General features: G+C 40.6%; 1 pseudogene; it reads right to left on the bottom strand.

Annotated features, from left to right (window-relative positions):
• The window catches only part of LOC143891279 (uncharacterized), a 32,514-nt pseudogene that overhangs the window by 6,011 nt on the left and 2,854 nt on the right, over positions 1 to 23,649 (bottom strand).

Raw genomic sequence — 23,649 nt, 5'->3', positions numbered from 1 at the left:
TTTTTATTTTAGAATCATCCTATGTAGCATGTTATTTTACACATCTTTCAAATGAGCAATAGGACCAGAAGGTACAAAACCATGTGGGTTGCCTCATGATGGTCTACAAAGATCAATGGTCTAAATGAAACATACATGTCTCCAAGTGGGACCCAAGACTTGATCTCGACGGTGACAATCAGCCTAGTCCTTCGCTTATTTTGATCAACTATATGAAATACTGACCTATACAATATAACGGAGTAGGTGAAGAGACCCAACCCATTTACACTTGAAATTCCATCAGTTGAGACATTTCGATTGTGTGGAATGGCTTTGGAAAAGATGGAGTTCGAGCAGAGAACTTTCCAGAGATGTGTTGCATGGGTGGCCGAGTTTGTGGATTTGCATTTATGCACGCGAGTGCCATTGACACTGCCAGAAAAACTTCATTTCCAACTTGGTCTTCGGGATTTGGGAGCCGTGGGTCTAACACATCCTTTACCCGTAGATTTTGGCCAACTTCAGATGATGAAGTTAACAAGGAAGAGATGATATCTTCAGGGTGCCTTCCCATTATCACTTCAAGTGCTAAAACCCCAAAGCTATATACATCGCATTTCTCCGTCACTCTCATTGTGTAAGCAAGCTCTGCCAAAAAAAAAAAGAAAAAAAGAAAAACAAGTCAAATGACATAAAATTTCTTGGCAAACATTTTGTCCTTCCGTAGGTGAGCCAAATGACATAACAATAAATAAGACAATTTTCTAAACAATTATACCGCAACAATAAAGTAGGCACAATATAGGAGAAAATAACCTGGAGCAACATATCCACGAGTGCCTGCAAATTCTGTCCAGTTGGATGAATCCGGCATTAGAATTCTAGCAGTACCAAAATCAGATACGTGAGCCTCAAATTCTGAATCCAATAAAACATTTTTGCTTGAGATATCTCGATGAACTATTGGCGGGTCGCAATCATGGTGCATGTATGATAAAGAATGTGCCACAGCTTTAATAATATTAACCCTCTTCACCCAATCCAACTCCATCACCCCTTCGTCACTGCTTAGTATATTAGCCAAATTTCCTCTTTCTATATACTCATAAATGAGAAACATACATCGACGGTGGGAGCAAAACCCGTAAAGCTTGACAACATTGCTGTGACGGATTTCTGTTAATGCACGTACCTCATTTCTAAAACTTTTCTGATCAATTTGCTCGCCATCTTCCAATTTGTGAAGTTGTTTTACAGCTACTGTTTGCCCTGTTGGCAGATATGCTTTGTAAACTCTCCCATATCCGCCTTCCCCAATGCAGTATCTGTCATCAAAATCCTTTGTTGCTTCAATGATATCTTCATAAGAAATACACCCATCCCAATTCCATATCGAAAATAGGTCTTTATTCCTTTCATTTCTTTGTCCCTCTGCATTTCTTGTTCTGAACCAAAAAAAGGAAGAAATGCCAAAAACTAGAAGTAGAAGGAATAGTGCGCTCAAAAGAGGAAGAATGATCAATATGATAACGTTGTGTCTCTTTTTTGGTTCACCATTGTTTATTGGCTTGGAATTGCATGGTTGCAAACCTTGCGCTTTGCCGCATAAACCTTTGTTGCTGAGAAATGTCCCTTGTTGGAAGGCTTTGCTGTTAGGAAGGCTACCCACCAAATTATTGTATGATAAATCAATCGATGTCAAGCTGAGCATATTTTCTAGAGAAGATGGAATTGACCCAGAAAGCTTGTTGTGGGAGAAATTTAAGATTTCCAACATGTGTAATTTTTGCAGTTGGGGCGATATTTCTCCTGTAAGCATGTTAAAACTAAGATCTAGCATAATTTGCAGCTCTGCTAGATTGCCAATTTGAAATGGAATGCTTCCATTCAAATGATTTCTGCTTAAGTTCAAAGAATGCAATTTCGAGCAATCTTCTAGTTGTTCTGGTATCGATCCACTCAGTTTGTTTGCTGATAGGTCCAAGATCTCCAAATTGGACAGTTTTCCCATTTCTGATGGTATCCGACCAGAAAGTTGGTTACCATTTAAACTCATGTTATATAAAGCTGTCAAGCTCCCCAATTCCTTTGGAATCTCTCCGACCAAAAGGTTTGAAGAAAGGTCGAATAGTGCTAGTTGAATCAACTGTCCAAACTCCGGTGGTATTTTACCAGCTATCAAGTTCCCTGAGAACTTTAAACTTGTCAAACTTTTACACTTGGCCCAAGTTGGAGAGAGTTCACCAAACAAATAGTTGTGGCTCAAGTTAATATATGTTAGATTTGGACAAACTCCAAAGTCTTCGGACATATTTCCGGAGAGCTGGTTTCCTTGGATATAAACACTGGTTAAGTACGTGCAGTTTGACCAGCTTTTTGGGATGGGACCCGAAAGTTGATTGTGAGATAGAGTTAGAAAGGCTAGCTTTTTTAGATCACCCAAAGAGGCCGGAATTGCACCATTAAGATGGTTATAGGACATTTCCAGATCAGCCATATTTTTCAAATTTCCTATTTCTTCAGGGATGGGGCCGGAGAGATTATTGTTGTAGAGTTGCAACGTGACAAGGTTGGTCAAGTTTCCTAATGTGGAAGGAATGGAACCTGCTAGAATGTTATCGGTCATTTTTAGATCAGCCATATTTTTCAAATTTCCTATTTCTTTTGGGATGGGGCCAGAGAGCTTATTACTGTGAAGGTACAACGTGACAAGGTTGGTCAAGTTTCCTATTGCGGAAGGAATGGAACCTGTTAGAATGTTATCGGACATTTCTAGATCAGCCATATTTTTCAAATATCCTATTTCTTCAGGGATGGGGCTAGAGAGATTATTGTTGTTGAGGTACAACGTGACAAGGTTGGTCAAGTTTCCTATTGCGGAAGGAATGGAACCTGTTAGAATGTTAGAGTACATGCCCACCTCAACCATATTTTTCAAATTTCCTATTTCTTTAGGGATGGGACCAGAGAGCTTATTGTTGTAGAGGTTCAACGTGACAAGGTTGGTCAAGTTTCCTATTGTGGAAGGAATGGAACCTGTTAGAATGTTATTGGACATTGCCATATTAGCCATATTTTTCAAATATCCTATTTCTTCAGGGATGGGGCCAGAGAGATTATTGTTGTAGAGGTACAGCGTGACATGGTTGGTCAAGTTTCCTATTGTGGAAGGAATGGAGCCCGTTAGAATGTTATCGGACATGTCTAGTTCAACGATATGTTTCAAATATCCTATTTCTTTGGGGATGGAGCGAGAGAGCTTATTGTTGTAGAGGTTCAACGTGACAAGGTTGGTCAAGTTTCGTATTATGGAAGGAATGGAACCTGTTAGAATGTTATCGGACATTCCTAGATCAGCCATATTTTTCAAATATCCTATTTCCTCAGGGATGGGGCCGGAGAGATTATTGATGTGAAGGTACAACGTGACAAGGTTGGTCAAGTTTCCTATTGTGGAAGGAATGGAGCCCGTTAGAATGTTATCGGACATGTCTAGTTCAACGATATGTTTCAAATATCCTATTTCTTTGGGGATGGAGCCAGAGAGCTTATTGTTGTAGAGGTACAACGTGACAAGGTTGGTCAAGTTTCCTATTGCGGAAGGAATTGTTCTGAAGAGTGCATTGTTGCTAAGATCAAGATTGGCAAGTTTGGGAAAGGAAGAGAATTTGAAGTTATAGAGCTTACCTTGCAAACCTACAGCTGTTAGGTTTATTTGAGTGACACTTCCTTCGTGGTTACATGTTATTCCCCTCCAATTGCATGGGCTTTTACTGGTGGCATTGTGAAGCGACCATGAATTGAGAGGAGCTTGGTTAAGGAGGCTAGCTTTCCAGCCGAGGAGAGCCTCTGCTTCTACTGAATTTTCCGTTGTTGAACGGCAAGAAAGCATCAGAAAGCCGAAAAGTAAAGAGAAGAGGGAGAGAGATTTCTCAAAGGCCATGGTTGTTGGTGGTGTTTGAGTTTTTTGGCTCATGTTGGATGTAGATTTATAGTGAAAAAGTCGTGTGTCCTTCTATGCCGTGCGTTGAGGGGAACAATTGTGTAGCACATCTATTCTTGTAGCAGACAATTAATGTGGCCCAACTCGTAATTTTCTAAGCGTGGAAGAACCGTAGTCTTTTCTTCTTCTTGATCATTCACCACATAAACTAATCTTATTAGCTCACGCTGTGTTTTACCGTGAAGAGGTTGAGACACATGTATGATCCTAGCCGTTTAATTTTTGGGACAAGTGGTTGAAAGATCGGGACGCCATTCCATGGAGGTCTGCAGATGTTGTAAAGGAAATTCTTGACATACGGCATGTCTCGTTCCGTTCCAAGAAATAGAGAGCTGAGTCATCACTTCCCTAAATTCCAAGTTTCTCTCAACAAAGCGACTGATCTGACGGTTAGGATCATCTTATGGTATAGATATTTTGGGAGAAAGAGGTGTGGCACCTAAAAGCCCATATTAATATAGTAGGGAATCAAATTAGAACGTAAAGAGTTTAGACTCCCTCCCGGGCTCCACGGCCCATATCCGATAGCTATGGAATGCTCTTCACTTATTCTCCACCTCTATTTCTACTTATGCCTCGCCTCACATCCCTGCAAATAACCGATAGCCAGTCCTTCCCAACCTTAAAGGATCAAAAGACAACTCAGTTTATTTTGACTATCTAAAAGTCACTTTCTATTTCGAATATTTGAAATAATAATTCACAGATTTATTGTAACTTATCTTTCTTGTCCCAAGCTTATGTATTTTACAAATTATCACAAAACCAAGAAGTTATTAACAAGTATGATAACTTATATGCTTGAATGAGTTAGAAATGACTGAATTGCTTGAATGAGTTAGAAAAAAATATCAATGAGTTAGAAAAAAAATATGCCAGCCTCGAGAGCATAGATAGTACGCAAGCTAGCAAGAAACAACCTAAGGGCAGGTTAGGCTTGAGTACATAGGCAACAATGCTTTAAAACGAAATTGCATAAGTGAACAAGTAAGCTAAAGGCAGACTTTCATTTTTCTTCTAGGACGACCTTGAAGGAGTGAGTCGTACGCGCTTTAGGGGGGTAAAGACCGGTACAATCCAGACAAATAGAAGCAAAACCATCCATATCTGCTTTCAGTCCCTCTACCCGGTGTATGTCGGTCTTTTCATATACTTTGAATCGTGATTCGGTAGGGGTGCAGCGGTGAACAGAACCTTCCAATGAGAAGGTAAACTCAATCGCTTAGGAGGCAACTGTAGTCTTCCGGGCCTTTTCCAAGCAAGGAGAGTTGAGTTCGGAAAGCTGCTTCTACTTCCACTTCTCTCTTACAGCAACACGGGAAGTTGCAATTGCAAGTCAGAAGCTGGCAATCCCGCCTTTGGGAAATCCCTCCTTTGAAGTGAAAGATGTTGTTTTCCGGAGGGGGTGCCTCGGGTCCCGATGGTTTTTCTGGGGGGTCGATCATGAGTGATAGAAACAACCCTCGTAAGGAGTCCAATTAAAACAAGGAAATATAGGCCTGCCTGCCATCCACACCAGAATAGATGGAGTTTTCCGAAAAAATCTGCTAGTGGAGGAAGACCTCCTAGGGATAAGAGACATAGGGCTGAAGAGAGAGCCAAAAAAGGATCTTTCGTGTATAATCCTGCATAATCTCGAATGTTATCAGCTCCGGTATGTAGACCAAATAAGACAATACGAGCAAAAGTTCCTAGATTCATGGAGATATAGAACAACATATAAGTTATCATGCTTGCATATCCATCATTTGAGTCTCCAACAATTATTCCAATAATTACATATCCGATTTGACCTATGGACGAATATGCAAGCAAATGTTTCATGCTTGCTTGAGAGCATAGAAGTTATCATACTTGTTAATAACTTCTTGGTTATTGATATTTTTTTTCTTCCCTCAATGCTGCTTTGTTTCACCTCTTTACCGCTCAATCAATACTTCTTAAATCTTTTTGTGGATGCATGAGCAGGATTTCAAAAATAAGTATGGTCAGATGGAAGCAAGGCTCAGTGATGCTCACGAGAGACTCAGGTGATTAAGATGTTATTTTAAAAAAAAAACTTAGAAAAATATTTGTGGAATATTTGTTTACCCAAGGTCCACAACAAAAAAGATTTTTTAGGGGCGGTTCTGATTAAGATTTCCAAATGTAATAATCCAATCGTGTGTACAAAAACGTTAAAAACTTCGTAGTTCAAAGGCGTTTCTGCAACAAACGATCAGTTTGGATCTTCCAACAGGGTGGGCCCAATGTAAACCATTCAGTTTTTGAGCTCCAACAGCCCAACCTAAGTAGCACGTACCCCAAAATTTTTCTATGTAGGATGATCCTAACCTTCCTATCATTCGGTAGAGTTTTCTATACGGTGTAGTTTGTTTATTTTTATTGGCAAAGATTTATTTTACTTTTCTAATGGGTGTAGTTTATCTACATATTAGAGGGTTAGAATAGTAAGATGAAGATGATTTTGGAGCAATGCATATCTACATTGGGCCCAACAAATGAACGGTTTACTCATAACCGAACCATGTGCAATCGGTTCTCAGAATTTGGAACCAAAACCAAACCAAATAGTTTGGTCGGTTCGGTTTGGTTTTGGGTATATCCAACCTTTATTTTTTTTCCTTTGCATAAAAGCAACTAAGCTGAGGATAGTGACAATGAACAAAGTCACTTTACATCTCTCGATGGGCCATGATAGATGAGCACAGACGTGTCGAGCAGGAGCCTTGTATTTACTTGGCTGAGGATTGGAATCATAAATGTACCAATCAAATAGTGCCAACTTATAATCAACACATCTTATTGAAACAATCGACATTTTTAATTAGGTAGGTGATATATTCGACCCCTTTTCTTACTTGGGACAGCCCTCATGTGTATTTACAACTACCTTTTTACATTAGAGGAGGCTGTCCCGATTAAGAAAAAGGGGTGAATATATCATTTCCCTCTAACTATAGTCTATTTGGAAGGCCCCCTCACTCATGACTTTTCTTCTACATGGGTGACGCCTCCAAGGTAGAGAGATAGAGGGTTCATATCTTGCATAAGAATTGCTCTCGTTTCATTTATTTCCAAACCATATGGCTTTTCTAAGGCAACGGAGAAAGACACATAGGGAGTCGATTTAAGATATTTGGGGGGTCGATTTATCATTGGCCTAAAAAAAAAACTAGCTACTTGCAATGTGTTATTTACTTATTTTCAACAAATAAAAGTGAGATTTGACAGGGAAAAGCAGTGGCATTCATCCGGGCGTCATAGTGAGTCGCCAATGTACATAGACATTATTACCTTTGGAATGTCCGGTGTGAGGAGATAAGAAGAGACGACTAATGTGGGAGTGGGTCTCAATGTATTAAGTTGGAGTGTGTTTTTCCTCATCTTCTTACTGTTGTTGATGTGTTTTTCGTCCCTCTATGCCTGCTTTTTTCCATGGAGATTAAGGGTATGGTCCCAAAGTTGACTACTTGAATGAACATATATGGGACCCACTTGGATGATAATGCCTCATCAGTCCCATGCAACTAATTTGACTAGTTCTGTTTTGTGTTGATTACCAGGTCTGTAATTAAGTGAATGATATGTGTGAGTTGTTTTGAACGGATGAGCGTGCCAATTTGTAAAGTAAATAACCAACATACTAAGGGCAATTGACTTCTGTCCCCTAGGATCGGATTTCAGGCGATTAAGAAGAAGAAGAGGGCAACCCAATTGCTTTCTTGGGATCTAATGCCATTTGTTTATAGTCAATGCACGCAAAATACAAACGACTCGACAGAGATTGACATGAATCGATTAAATTCTTAATAAAACAAATAGAAATAGATGCCAGTGCAATGGATAAAGAATTAAAGAGAAATGCTGACTGAATATGATGAAACCATTATGGGAGGAGTCCATGCATGGTGCATTTTCAGTGACGTGGATCCATTGGGGGCGCACTTGCTGCCGGTGTTTGCAAGGACACCCTTCAATTTAGCATTCCTCTAATCATGAAGTGTGATACCAAGTAAATGAAACTGTTTCCTCAAACTCATCTCTTGGGTTGTTTCTCTTCTCAACTACCTATCGTCTGATCGGGAGGCCCATATTAAAACAAAAGTGTACGAACGGCATCGATGGATGCGATTTGTTCCAAAAAGAGCCAATAAGTTTGGGGGAGGACTATGAGTCTCTTTTGTGAGTACGCGACTTTTCCACATCTTCTCCCAGCCGATGGGCCTCACGGGGAGTGAGTCAATGTACAAAAATGGCAGCGGTTGAACATTCATGCCATTGGCCTCATTGTGATTGGGCCAAAGTGGATTGATATTATTGATTTTGGCATGCCCGGTGGTAGGATATAAGAAGAGACGATTAATTTGGGATGGGTCCTCGATGTATTAAGTTGAGGTGTTTTTCCCCTCATCTTCTTGTTATTATTGATGTCACGCCCCGAACCCGGAATTCGGGTCCGGCCAAGTGACAGCCGCTACATGCTCATAGGATCACTCCCACAAGGATGCAAGGCTCCATCACAACCAACTATTAACAACATTCAGAGCGTCTAATAAATACAAAAGTTTTAGTCCCAATTAAAGTTCAAATGAAATACATATATTATAGTCTATTTAAATCTGAATCCAATAATACTTATTCAACGACAATCACCTTAATCAAGTAATAAAATTCTCAAAGCTGGAATACTGAAAGAAAGCAGGAAATCTCCTACGCTCCAATCCAAGCGCCTGAATTCCTCACCAGGTCTACTACCACCTCGGAATCTGAAAATTGTTAAACCACATAATGAGCTAACAACCCAGCCGGTTTTTCCAATCTAAGTCAGCTAATAGGAAAACATATACATGCTAGTGCGGAACAAGAAATAAAATGCCATAAAATTTTAGTCTATGCAAAAATTTGTAAAAAACAACGAAATCGTTTCAACATAAGTTGCATAAGAAAAATACATATTTTTACTAAAAGAATTTCCAACCGTACCACTCGGTTTTACAATTTCCATTTTTTTAATCAATGACAAAAATCACATATCAATCTTCTTTGTGGCCAACTTCCAACCTTATTGGCAAGTAGCGTGTTGGATATTGACCCTACATGACCGTACACGAATGGCGGCAATTGAAAATTCATGACATGGGCTTCATAGTGATTGGGCCAATGTACATAGAAATTATTGGCTTTTGCGTGTCCGGTGGGAGGAGATAAGAAGAGACGACTTATGTGGGAGCGGGTCTTCATAGTGATTGGGCCAATGTACATAGAAATTATTGGCTTTGGCGTGTCCGGTGGGAGGAGATAAGAAGAGACGAGTTATGTGGGAGCGGGTCCTAATATATTAAGTTGTGGTGTGTTTTTCCTTGTCTTCGTGTTGTTGTTGATGTGTTTTTCTTCCCTCTATCCCTGCTTTGATCAAGGGTATTGACAAAATATGAGAAGATTTCTAGTAATCTTACTTAATTATAATCAAGTACATAGAAATAATTTCTATGGTCTTCATAGTGATTGGGCCAATGTACATAGAAATTATTTGGCTTTGGCGTGTCCGGTGGGAGGAAATAAGAAGAGACAACTAATGTGGTTACCTCTTTAAGTGAATGATCATAGACAGGAGTAGGACCCACTCAGATGATAATTTCTCATCAGTCCAATGCAACTAAAATGACTATTTCTGATTGGTGTTGATTAGCTGGTCTAAATTAAGTGAATGGTATGTGTGAGTTAGCGTGTGATGTGTGTTGAATGTGCAGGCACAACAATTTGTAAAGTAAATGACCAGTATACAATTGTAAGGGCAATTGAATTCTGTCCCCTTGGATTGGATTTCTGATAATTGAGGGAATGCCACTTCTTTTTTGGGCTCTAAGTGATGGCTTTATCATCGATGCATGCAGAATGCAAATTAACTCGGTGATCGACTGGAATCCGATTAAATTCCTATTAAAAGAAACACAAACAGACGCGGGGACTCCATAGTGCATTTATAATGGCACACAAAAAATGTAAAATTAAATGAATAATAAAATGCACTTTTGTGAGTTGGTCCAATGCGGGGCGGCCTTGTAGCTGGTTTTTGCTATGGCACCCTTCAGTTTAACATTCTTAAATTTTTTGTGCCATCTTAAGTGCAAATTGACTAGGGGTGTCCTATACTCTCTTTTTTGCAAGGGTGCCTGTGAATCTAGCATTCCCCAAAATCATTGAAAAGATACAAGGCAATTTTATAATTTTAATGAAGTTTATTGGCATGCATTTGATTTCCTTTAATATTTTGTCGCTGTTTAATTTTTTTTCTTCTCTATGAAATTTAAAAAAAAAAGAGTGATCCATTTTGAAAAGAAACTATTTTATTAGTTTTAGTTATTGAAGTTGAGGGTGCTATTTTTAATAAGACCCTAACCATTCAAACTATGGAGGCAAAAAATGGACTAATTTGTGAAGGTTTATACACGTCCATTTTACCTCCACAAATCGTAGGGTTGGGATGATCCTATGGATCTGATTTTTTGTGGACACCCTATCTATGTGAGGACCATTCAAATGAATTGTTTGGATCACCCAAACAATGTGGGCCCCCACTGTATTTTAAGGTAGTGCGTAGGTAACTTACCTACACAAGTGTGTAGGAAATGTTCTTTCATTTATAATATCCATTCACATCCGAGAGTATTTTAATCCATTACCTATAAATTCGCGCTTCAGATCAGTATTTTAACGTGATAGAGCAAATGTAAAGTAACTAGCTATTGGACCCTAAAACCAATGTGGCATAGGCATTAGCTTGTGGTGGCACCTTGCACCCTTGCCAACAGCCAAGATGGGCCTAGGGAGTTAGGCCAATAAGAAACAAGGTGGGAGGAAGGCCATGGGACCAAGGCTTTGGCATGGGATAGAGCATAGGCATGGGCTATGCATAGCTTGCACGGGCACGCATTGGTGGGCACTGGCTGGGTCGGTGGCTGATGGGCACTGGGTTGGTGGGCAACGATAAGCCAATAAGCATGTGGCAAGTGGCCAGCACCTGGGCGTAGTGCCCAAGCTTTGCACATGGAGGCAGCGGTTACAAATGGTTCAAAATGGACTACTGGCATGCTTGGACTGGAATGCAACAGTTGGGCGGTTATGAATGTTTGAAAACAAGGAAGGCAACAATTGGGCGGTTTTGGCACTGGAATGCATACATGGCAGCAAGGCAATGGGCAAAGTGGTGTTGCACATGCGGATTTTGGAGGCAAACCAATTCATTTTGAATGGACAACATGGCTGGACGGTTTTGGTTGGTTTTGCCAAGTGTTGGCTAATGATTTGTAAGTGCAAATGCACATGGATTGTTGAAAGTGTTGTACATTGGCCAATGGCCTTGAGTTGGTTGCCAAAACTACTCTATATGAGGCAAAAACGCCCAAGCACATAGGAAATGGGTTTTTGTGTGTATTGTGAGAGAAAAGCGTCCTTGTAATGCCTTTGGCCTAGAGTAAGAGTTTGGGAAAGATGATGGCAATGGAGTTGCTCGTGGAGTAGATATTGATTGGAAGAACCACGTTAAAAATTGGTGTCCCTTGTGTATGCTTTTGTATGCATTTTGTGTGCTGATTTTTCCTTTGTGTGCGCTGTCCCATTTCTTGAGAGAGCCTCATTGTGTACTTGAGGGAGGGTTTGGCTGACTAAGTTGTGAAGACTTAGTGCCATCACGGGTTGCTTTGTGGAGGAGCAATTTGACCCCCTCACACTAGCCCGGGTGAGAGAGAAAAAGGACGCTCAAATAACAAAGCATGTAAATGGATGAATATGACATCAAAATGTAAGCGGCATATATAAAGTATTTACCATCTAGACATAGGGATTTAATAGGCAACTTAATAGAAAGCCATTTCGCAAGTCACTTTTTCATGAGCGAACATCACGCTCACACAGGCTCACTTATTAGCAGGTTTTGTCTTATTAATTTAATTCATCTGAGGTGGCTGTTCTCTCCCGCAAAAGTGAGCCGTGCCTATCAAATTCCTCTATACATACTATGAATTTTAAGACTCTGTGAGTCTTGGGTAAGGGATGGCAACCCATGTTTTTCACGTGACATCAAGTAGGAAAATTGGACAAATGGTCCAATTTGCCAAATGCAATTCTCCGATTTGCTTTTTTTTCCCCTAAAATAACAAAACCTCAGGAGATATTGAATTCCATTTAGAATAAGAAATTTTAATTACTTTCCTTAATTAAATAACTATAGGGTACTTGCTAGACAATTTCACAGAAAGCAAATATTTCATCGCTCAACTTTTTTAAGGAGAGAACAACCACCTCATGATGGTCTACAATGATCAACAGTCTAAATTAAACATGCATGTCCCCAAGTGGGACCCAAGACTTGATCTAGACGGTGACTATCTGCCTAGTTCGTCTCTTATTAAAACTGACCCATATATAGAAGGGAAATGATAAATGCACCCTTTTTCATCACACGTGACACCAAACTGCAGTGTACGTGGCAATCAAATCCATTGAATCCTTCTGACGTGAAGTACATCAGCCCCTCTGCAGTCATTGATACTGCCAGAACAGCTTCATTTCCATCTTGGTCTTCGGGATTTGGGAGCCGTGGGTCCAACACATCCTTTAGCCATAGATGTTGGCTACCTTCGGATGATGATGATAACAAGGAGGAGACGATATCTCCAGGGTGCCTTCCCATTATAACTTCAAGTGTTAAAACTCCAAAGCTATATACATCGCATTTCTCGGTCACTCTTACTGTGTAAGCAAGCTCTGCCAAAAAAATCAAAAAATCAAAAAACATAAAATTTCTAGGGATTTGGTAGGAAATTTCACCGAAAGCCATTTCGAGGTTGGCTTTTGCACTTGAGAACTGCCACACATGTTGACTTTTTGGCAGATTTTGTCTTATTTATTTAATTCATCTCAAGTGGACTTTCCATGAAATTGCCCAATAAATCCCAAATTTCTATGTTAAACAATTCTCTTAATTGTTTAAAAACTTAGGGCCACTTTGAATACTTCCAAACAATATATATGCATCTACAATAAAAACCATTTAAGGGAATACTATAGGAACCAATGTAGTGAGGAAAATTTAATTCATTCAAAGTATTTTATTTTAGTGAAAAGGAAAGAGAACGCATACAAACAGTTTGTATTCTTAAAGTAGTAATCCTCTTACGGGCCATTTGGATCTAGGTAAAAGTTTATATAGAAGACTTCCATATAAACTTCCCTGGTCTAGCAAGAATGATTTTTAAAGTAGTAATCCTCTTAGGGGCCATGAAAAAAATATTCCATCGGAAAAAAAGACTTCCCTGGTCTAGCAAGAATGATTTTTTCCAAGAAAATGTAGAAATTTTGTTTTTAGGGAAATGTTGTCAGCACCACTGTATTTTGATGATTGCACTCCTCACTTTATCAAAAGTATGGTATGGCCCTCACCATAGGATGATCCAAACCGTCCTTTAGATTTAGTACCAAAATCAGAGACATGAGCCTCAAATTCTGAATCCAATAAAATATTTTTGCTAGAGATATCTCGATGAAGTATCGGCTGGACGCAAACATGGTGCATGTATGATAAAGAATGGGCCACAACTTTAATAATATGCACCCTCTTAACCCAATGCAACTCCATTGCCCCTTCCTCGCTGCTTAGGATATTAGCGAAATTTCCTCTTTCCATATTCTCACAAACAAGAAACATACATCCAGGATGAGAACAAAACCCGTAAAGCTTGACGATGTTGCGGTGACGGATTTCTGTTAATGCCCTTACCTCATTTATGAAACTTCTGTGGTCAATATGCTCACTATCTTCTAATTTGTGAGGTTTCTTTACAGCCACTACTTGCCCCGTTGGCAAAGCTGCTTTGTAAACTCCCCCATATCCTCCCTCCCCAATGCAGTGTTTTTCATCAAATGTTTTTGATATTTTTAAAATTTTTCAAATGTTTTTGATGTTTTAAATTTCTCAAATGTTTTTTATGTTTTAAATTTCTAATGTTTTCGGATTTTTAAATATTCCAATGCTCTGAACATTTAAATGTTTTCAATCTTAAAGGGAACACGCAAGCGCAACCACAAACTAGGGCAAAGCCCTAAATCCAAAAGAGGAAACCCCGAACAAGCAACTAACGCCTCAAAGAGATGATCCACAACAAGTAACTGGTGCCCCAAGAAAAATGAAAACGATCTAAGATCCCTAGCACTGAAGGCTCTAATAAGACTGAGTTAGTCTCAAACGAGGATGAATGACAGCAACTCTAAAGGCGAACTCCTAACTAACACACTAAAGAAAGGAGTCCTCTGTTGCATCGATGATATCTTCATATGAAATACACCGATCTCTTCGTTTCATTTCTCTCTTCCTCTGCATTTCTCGTTCTGTGGCAAAAATTTAATGAAATTCCAAAAACTAGAAGTAGAAGGAATAGTGTGCTCAAAAGAGAAAGAACTTTCAATATTTAGTGACAGGACTTGCACGGTTCCAAACCCTGCGCATTGCCGCATAAACCTTTGTTGCCAACAAAAGTCTCCTCTTGGAACGCTCTGCCGTTAGGAAGTCACCCACCAAATTATTGTATGATAAATTAACAAATGTCAAGCTGCTCGTATCTTCTAGAGAAGATGGAATTGAGCCTGTAAGCTTATTGTGGGAAACATTTAAGATTTCCAGCGTGTGTAATTTTCCTAGTTGGGGCGATATTTTTCCTCTAAGCAAGTTAGAACTAAGATCTTTTTTTCCTACTTGGGCAATAGATTTGTTCTTTTTTTTTCTCACATGAAAATCATTCTTAAGTATGTGCATGACCTATGAAATTTAGGCGACACTCCACATGTGTTAGATAATTAATTCAAGGTAATACCAACCCCTTTCTGGAATTTATTATATACCTTCCTCGGTTTGGGCACTTAAAAAGTCCTTTTTGGAATGTATTATAATATACATTGCTGGGCACTTGAAATGAGCAATTTCCTAGCTAGCTGGGCACTTGGTTTGTTTTTTGGCATTACTGATGCGCTTTGGAAATGTCGACAAAATGGTAAAATACTTAGCAATCAATTTCCATGGTTTAACATGATTGGAGTAGCACTAGTTTTTCTAACATGGTCTGTTTTTATTCCTCTGGCCTCTGGGAAATTACTAAAACTGCTCTTTATTTTTACTATTTCAGATATATTGCCCATCTCTGATTCAATAAATCTGCCGCACTCAAAATGTTTGGACAAGAGGAAGGGGCCGAGGCAGGGGTGGTTATCAGATAGAGACTCCTAGGGGCCGCTTAGGTGCCCGAACTTTTGGGCGGGGAAGCGGACAAGACGGTAGCGACAGGGACTACGGTAACAAGCCAAGGGGAAATGGTTTCCACCAGCGTGGTCTGCAGCAAGAGAGGGGCATCTTGGGGAACCAATTTTCAAGGAATGGTCTGAACCCATCCGAAGCCTCAGATTCTTAGTTGATATCTTGAGGGAGAGCTCTAGTTTTGAGGTGCAGTACTTTCTCATTTATTACATTTTTATTGTTTTCAGGAAATATTTATTCATAATTTTGCGGAGTCTCATTTGACTGGTTAGCTGGTTTAGACAGGTAGCACCCCTGTTTCTTGGGGTGTGAATCCTTGTTTTTGGTTTTTTATTGTTATTTTTTCTCCTCTATTTTGTTGTTTATTAGGGTTCTTGCATATAGTCTTGGTGCCAAAACTAGGAATTAACATAAGTATATCATCAAAACCAACTAGAACTAGGATTAGAGCCGGGTAGATTCCTTTTACCTTCTTCATGAATTTTTAGCAGACCCAACTAGTTTGGGACAAAGGCTTTATTGAGTTGAGTTGAGTTATTTCACCAAAAGAGTGCTTTTGGTCCTTAAATTTTCTGTTCTTGTATGAAATAAAAAATGTGAGGTTTGTCTCAGAAACAAATGGGATAGTAACAAGAAAAAAGAGAACCATGTTACCTTGTTGATCAGTTTTAGACCTGGCAAAAAGCGACCCGTGCCCGCGGGTCGACCCGACCCGCCCGCAAATTTGCGGGCACGGGTCTAAGTTTAGTGACCTGTCAAAATCTAACCCGCGGGTGACCAACCCGCAAAAACACGGGTCGGGTCGGGTCAACATGCCCGCGGGCACCCGCATTTTTACTGTATTTTTTTATTTTATTTTTAGAATGTTATCTGCACTCTGTTTTAGTGTTTTTTACGAGGGAACTCCTCACTTTATAAAAAGTATGGTATGGCCCGCACCATAGGATTATCCAAACCGTCCATTAGATGGGCCATAGCCTAAATAGGTTATGCCCCAAAATTATTTCCATTGGTTGATTCTAACCCTCCGATCTATAGAGGATTAGGATCAGCCCTCTAACATTCAGATTGGAGGGTTAGGATCATCCTATGGAAATGATTTTTGTAGCATAACTTATTTAGGCTATGGCCCATCTAATGGACGGTTTGGATCATCTTATGGTGTGGGCCATACCATACTTTTAATAAAGTGAGAGTGCGCTCATAAGAAAAGAGAGTGTTGATAACATTTCCTTCTGTTTTTTATTTTATAATAATTTGCTACCAAACTTCTCTTCGGGCAACTTCTCGGCATGTGGCCGTGTGGGTGCAAAGTTTCTCAATGGCAAATGTTGGTAGCAAAAAAAAAGAAAAAAGTAAAATAGCTAAAGTTTATAAAGTTTTAAATAACAAATTACGTAGAAAGGGTTATAAAGTTGTAAAATTACAAAAAAAAACTAATAAAATATAGAAAGTTATGACGATTACTGTAAAAACAGATACGGTCAAATCAGATAATTATTACAATATATATATTTGCGGGATTTGCGGGTGACCCGAGGGTTGACCCGTACCCGCATGGGTGCGGTCTGGTACATGAAATGGCTACGCGCAGAATCGCGGGTATTTTTTACCCGTACCCGTTGGGTCCGTACCCGCACGGGTCGTACCCGTACCCGCGCGGGTTACCCGTTTGCCAGGTCTAATCAGTTTGCTAAGACCCTGTTCAGGTTCGTAGTTCACAAGTCACATGAAACCAGTATATTAGGGTTGATTTTGTTATGCCATTCTAATTACTACTAGTAGATTATTGTTTAGTACATATGTGGAGCCATTATTTATTGGTCATTATGCACTTTATTTGGAGCCAATAGTAGCATGCGACTCGTTACTATAGACGGGCTCAATTGGATTTTGGTTATTGGACCATTCATCTTATCCCAACGAAGGTTTTAAATTTCGGTTTAAGCCAAAATTTCAGGGGTAACCAAAACCGAAATTTTTGACGAAATCCCCGAAATTCGGTAAAGGCGCATGAAATGTTTTTTTTGAGCCGAAATTTTGGTAATTTCAGCTGAAATTCACTAAAGGAATAAATAATTAATAATTTTTTCCAAATTTCACTGAAATTGCCGAAATTTCTGAAATTTGGTGAGTTTCGGCCGTTTCGGTGTCGGTGTTGACCGAAATCCAAAATTCGGTGGCAAAATTCGGAATTTGGATTTCAGTCGAAGTTTAAAACTATGATCCCAACTATACCTGTGGGCTCCATTACTTTTTACCCATAAATACTAGTTTTCTTTCAATGTAAATAAAAAAATTATTGAACTTGATAAGAAACAGATAATTAAAGTCTCAAGCATTAGCCCATGTCAGAGATGGAAGGCTATTTAGTCATAAAAGCACGTATTTTTAATGTTTTCATGTAAATTATTAACGGCTAGTTAGTTTAATAGTCTTACAAAGCTAGCTGTAATACACCCACCAAATTAGACAAGCCCCACCTGTCATTCAAAACCTAATCACGGTTAAAACCATAACCGCCCTCCTCTAAAACCACCTTTACTCCCTCCACCCATTTAACCATTATCCCCCACCCTCTCTCTCCGTTCTCCTCTTCCTCTCTCTAGACCTGGCAAACGGGTAACCCGCGGGTACGGGTAAAAAATACCCGCGATTCTACAGGTAGGTGTGGACCCCGATCCCGAGGACGGCGAATGTGCGAGGGGGGACACGAGATCCCATCGCCTGTCCTCTAAGATCTCCACAATGTGAAGGAGAGCTCTACCAAGGAACTCTCGAAATGGTGCCACTCACAGCATGGGTGGCGATATAAATGAGATACCTCTCGATTCAAGGACTAGCCCGGAACCAAGATGTACCTATAACAAAGAAGAGTCGTCATCCAGGGAAGTAGGCCCTGGATCCCATGAAATACTCTGTTGCAACGGATAACCAGAGATACAAAAGTCCGTGCCTGATGACGAATGGGGAAGGTGTTAAGCGCCCTCAATTCGCCCAAGTGCAAACACCTGGTCTCTTATGCCATTTTTAATTAATTTTGAAGAGTTTTGGGCTAAAATCATATGAAATGGGAACGAGTATCCCCGAGAAAACGCCTATCTATGCATGCATGACCCGGGGATGGGCAGAAGAAAATAAACATCCAAATCCTAACTCACCGCATCTAATCCTAACCCATCACATCTAGGAAAGCAATAACATCCGCATGCACAACTACAGCTAAGCAAGTAATAGCAGATATGATAAGTAGAAAAGCGGTAACTATCTACAGCTAAGCATATGATCATGATAAGTAAGCCAATAAATGTCACAGCTAAGCAAGTAAATAAGCAGGTGAAACTAAACGCATAAGAAACAAGCAAGCTGAAAGTAAACACACACGGAACCAAAGACAAACACATGATAAGCTAAAAGATGCGAGGAAAGAAAGGAATCCGAAAATAGACGGTATGCGCAAACCCAGGATGCCAGGGAAAAGAAAATGGGACATACGATAGACTCAGGGAGCGATTCTAAAGGAATCGAGCTCAGCGATCCTGGTCCGCTAAAATCGGACAAGTCTCGCGATCATCATAGCCTATCGTTGGGCTGAGCGAGGACAATCCCTGTAAAGGGGCCACGCTACGTCGTCGCCCGTCCCAAAACCCGATAAAACGTCGGAAAACCGATAAAACCGGCAAACCACGATCAAAACCGGTAATGAGATAAAAAGAAGGCTCCGAATGACCTGGCAATCATCATCCTTGCCTATTTTGGTTTTTGTATTGTTGAGAAAAGCTTGAAAGATATTTTTGGATGCTGAAATAATTTTTTTGAAGGGTTTAAATGATTTTATTGAAAAGTTTGACTGAACTTGGGATGACGATCCCAAGCTGCCTACGTACCCTGTAGAAAGGGATCAAGCCAACGTAGTTCGAAACAGCTTTTCGAAAAACGCTTTGAGTGTTTTTTTTATGTTATTTGATTTTTATGTATTTTTATCCATTTTGATCGAAAGGGGGTTTTGGCTCAAGAGGTTGCCGTCCGTCATCGCCTAAACCCGATGGAAACTCTGAAAATCGATGAAGATCTCGAAAACCGAATGAAATCCCGAAATGCAAGAACTCGAAGGAGAAAACGGAACGGAAGGAGCCCCAAAATGAAAGAAAATCCCAAACTCTAAGGAAAGTCGAAAGCGAGGCAAAGGAAGAGTATTACCTGTTTGGAGGGAAATTGCCAATGCAGAGGATTCCTTGGAACTTTAGTGTCGGCACCGGAAATGGGTTGAGTCAACTAAGGGGAGAGTCCAATCGGTTAAAGAGGTTGAGCATACTCCACTAGAGAGTTGGGTCAACTCGACTAGGGAGGTTGGCTAGGGTTAACTCAGTTGGAATTGGGTTGGGATCCCACTTGGTTGGATTGGATTGGGTTAATGGTTAGGGTCAAGTGAGTCGGGTCTAAGTTAGGAGCAAACCCGAGACTAGCCATGGTCTAACCAGGGGGAAGCAGGGTACGAACCAGGGTGCGGACCAGGGTGCACCAGGGTGCGAACCAGAGTACAACCAGGGGCTAGCCAGGGTGCGAACCAAGGGGTATAAGTCGGGTTGGGTTTGATTAGGTTGGGTGGAATCTATAGAAGATGGTGGTGGGTTTTGAAATGGAGAAGAGAGGGTTTAATAAGAAAATGGGTCAAAGCAAGGTGGAAATGGCGGAGGAGCTAGGTGGTGGAGATGGATTTGGGTCTTGGATTTTAGAGGTCAAGATGACCGGAATAAGTGGTGGTTGGTCGGATTTAGATGGGATCGGAGAAGAATGGGTTGAGGTCGGAAGTTGCAGAGATGGTAAAGGGGAAGCTTTCGGTGGGTTTCGGTGGAAGAGGCTTGGTGGAGGTACGGCTGATGGAGGTGGTGGCTGGGTTTTTGGGTTTTCGAAATGGGTTTTGGGTTTGGGTGGTGCGGTGATTTGTGGGTTTGGGAGTTGCAGAGGTGAGGGAGGTGGGAGTTGGCCGGTGGGAGCCGGAGATGGAGGTGGTGGGATTCCGGCCGGGAATTGGGTTTAATCGGAGAACGGGTCTGGGTTTGCAGAGGGTTTGGGTTTGGGTTTTGATGGGTTTGGGTTTGCAGAGAGTTGTGGGTTTGGGAGTTGCAGAGGGTTTGGGTTTGGGGAGATGGTGGAGGTGCGGTGGTGGGAGGATGCCGGAGAGGGTGGTTGGAGATGGTGGCTCGGGTGGAGGCTGATGGTGGTGGTGAGTTTGGTGGAGGTGGCGGCTGGCGGTGGAGGTTGCAGAGAAAGGGGAAGATGGAGGAGGAGGTGGCGGCTGTGGGTGGCCGATGGTGGTGGAGATGAAGGTAGAGGACGGTGGTGGTGGTGCCGGATTTTTCAAAATGCAGAAATGGGTTTCGGTGGTTGGGGTTGGAAAAAATGGTTTGGGCTTCGGTGGTTGGGGCTTTTGGTGTTGGGAATAAGGTGAATCGCTTGGCTGGAGATGGTGGCTCGGCAAAGGTGGAGGAGTGGCCGGAGAAGAAGCGGCAGTGGTGGTGGTTGTCGGGGTTGCAGAGCAAGGTGAAGGCGGCGGGTAATGGTGATGGAGGTGGAGGTGGTGTATGGTGATGGATGTGTTGGTAGAGCTCAAAGGAGGGTTGGTGGTGGGATTCCGGCAAGCTCGCCGGAATCAATGGGGATGGTGGTTGCTGCAAGTGAAAAATAAAAAATAAAAAACAAATGGATTTGAAGGTGAGGTGGGTTTAGATGGTGGAGATTGGTGGTGGATGGGGTAGATGAAGGTGGTGGCAAGATAGATGGTGGTGGTGGTGGAGTTCGTTTGGCCTCTCTCCCTCCTCTGTTTCTCTCCTCTTCTCTTTTTTTTTTATAGAAAAATCTCTCTCCTCTCCTCCTTGCATGCAAGAACTCCCTTTGTTTTATACTTAGGGTTGTATCCCTAACTCTAATCATAACCCTCTATGTAGCATCTTCCTTTCCTTGGTTGTTCTCAACCCTTGATCCTCTCCCTCTTGCCCTAATTCTATCCTAGAAACCCTAGAAACCTAGAATGTCTAGTTTATCTAAGCCCTACACTTCACCTCCTTGATCCAATGGCCTATGCTTGTGGCTTGTTGAGAAAGAAATGCAAGCTTCCAAAAATGCCCTCCTTAGAGGAGGATTTTACACTTTTATCAACATCCCCATTACCCCCTTTTTTATTTGCTTTAATGGGCACCCATGCTCGGCTATCCCACCCCTTTTTTATAAAGAGAAACATATATTTGCCCTCTCTTTCTTCCATGGACAACCCTTCTTAGTACACTTATTACCAATCCTTACGCACAACAGGGTGGTCCCTGGTGAAAACGAAGGGCAAATAGAGGAGGCCTTGGTGGTTACCAAACTGGTACAGGCACATCTCTTCAGGAATTTCGGGATTTGGTTCGGGAACTCGACTCAACTTCGGGATTGGGACTTTATTCGATTTCGAGAATTTATTCGATTTTGGGGAAAATGGTCCGGTCAAAATGGGGTGTCTACAGTAGGTTTTCCAGGTACCCGGACCCAACCTGCGCGGGTTGGGTTAACCCGCGGGTAACCCAATAAATTTATATTTATTTTTAAAAAAAGTTTAACAGTTTAAATTTTTTCTAATAAATCTGTTAATTCTACTTATCTTAACGTTGCAATCAGGCCGTTGAATCCTTCTCACGTGAAGAAGATTAGCCTCTCTCCAATCATAGATACACTGAAGTTGGCTGTCCCAAGCAGGAGGAAATATTTTATAGGGAGAAGAACATGGGTCCCCATGTAGGCGGAAATATTTTATATGTGGGCACATATATTTCCACCTACATGAGGGCACATATAAAACCTTATAAATGTAAATTCTTTAATTAAATATCCTATAAATGTAAATTTCAAATATGCCATAAAGGTAAATTTCTCTAGATTGTATAGATTTTATATGTGATCGCATGTAAGTGTAATTTTTTTTTTAAAAAAGAAATACATCGGAGCTCGTATTGTTTGATGATCCAAGCCGTTCATTTGTTGGGCCTTCACTTATATAGGTTCTACCTCAAAAATCAATTCTATAAAATGATCTTAACTCTCCAATCTGTAGAGGTTTTTATTTTAGAATCATCCTATGTAGCATGTTATTTTACACATCTTTCAAATGAGCAATAGGACCAGAAGGTACAAAACCATGTGGGTTGCCTCATGATGGTCTACAAAGATCAATGGTCTAAATGAAACATACATGTCTCCAAGTGGGACCCAAGACTTGATCTCGACGGTGACAATCAGCCTAGTCCTTCGCTTATTTTGATCAACTATATGAAATACTGACCTATACAATATAACTGAGTAGGTGAAGAGACCCAACCCATTTACACTTGAAATTCCATCAGTTGAGACATTTCGATTGTGTGGAATGGCTTTGGAAAAGATGGAGTTCGAGAGAACTTTCCAGAGATGTGTTGCATGGGTGGCCGAGTTTGTGGATTTGCATTTACGCACGCGAGTGCCATTGACACTGCCAGAAAAACTTCATTTCCAACTTGGTCTTCGGGATTTGGGAGCCGTGGGTCTAACACATCCTTTAGCCGTAGATTTTGCCCAACTTCAGATGATGATGTTAACAAGGAGGAGATGATATCTCCAGGGTGCCTTCCCATTATCACTTCAAGTGCTAAAACCCCAAAGCTATATACATCGCATTTCTCCGTCACTCTCATTGTGTAAGCAAGCTCTGCCAGACAAAAAAAAGAAAAAGAAGTCAAATGACATAAAATTTCTAGGTTAAACAATGCTCTTACCATTCAAAAAAGAGAGAAAATTCTCTTAATTGTATAACATGAAACAAGTATTTCATCGAAAAGAGACTTCCATGTAAAATGAGCGTAAAACGAATTTTATGCCCATTTTTAAGTGGGGAAAAGGAGGTAAAATTTGTTTCATGCCCCTTAACATTTGCTAAGGCACATTGAAACCGTACATTGGCAGACCCTGACGAGAGATGTTTGTACATGAATTTTACTTTGATTCTCGCCTAACCGTTGGATCAGGTCAGTGCTGGCTAGCAACTTATCATCTGGCCAAAATATGCTCAGAGATGGCAGATGAAATGTGACCCATTAGGCACAATCGAGGTACAATAAAAAAAATAGGCTAATACTTTGTCAAAAAATTCTAAATCTAAACACTAGAAATTAAGCTAATCCATATCCTAATCTACCATTTTGAAGTTGGAAAATTTACAAAAATCATGTTGTGTAAAGTCTCCTTGTAAGGAATACCCAAAATTTTGGATAATTAGTAGTCACCAGTCACTTGCTCAGAGTGACATATAGAAAAATTTCCTCTGATTTTAACGTAGTTTTTTGTT

Source organism: Tasmannia lanceolata, unplaced genomic scaffold (genome assembly GCF_043159265.1).
Source record: "Tasmannia lanceolata isolate RefF3 unplaced genomic scaffold, GAP_Taslan_0.1 ptg000013l, whole genome shotgun sequence".
NCBI lineage: Eukaryota > Viridiplantae > Streptophyta > Magnoliopsida > Canellales > Winteraceae > Tasmannia > Tasmannia lanceolata.
Note: the sequence above shows the minus strand (reverse complement) of the source record. Positions and strands in the feature narration are given on the sequence as shown.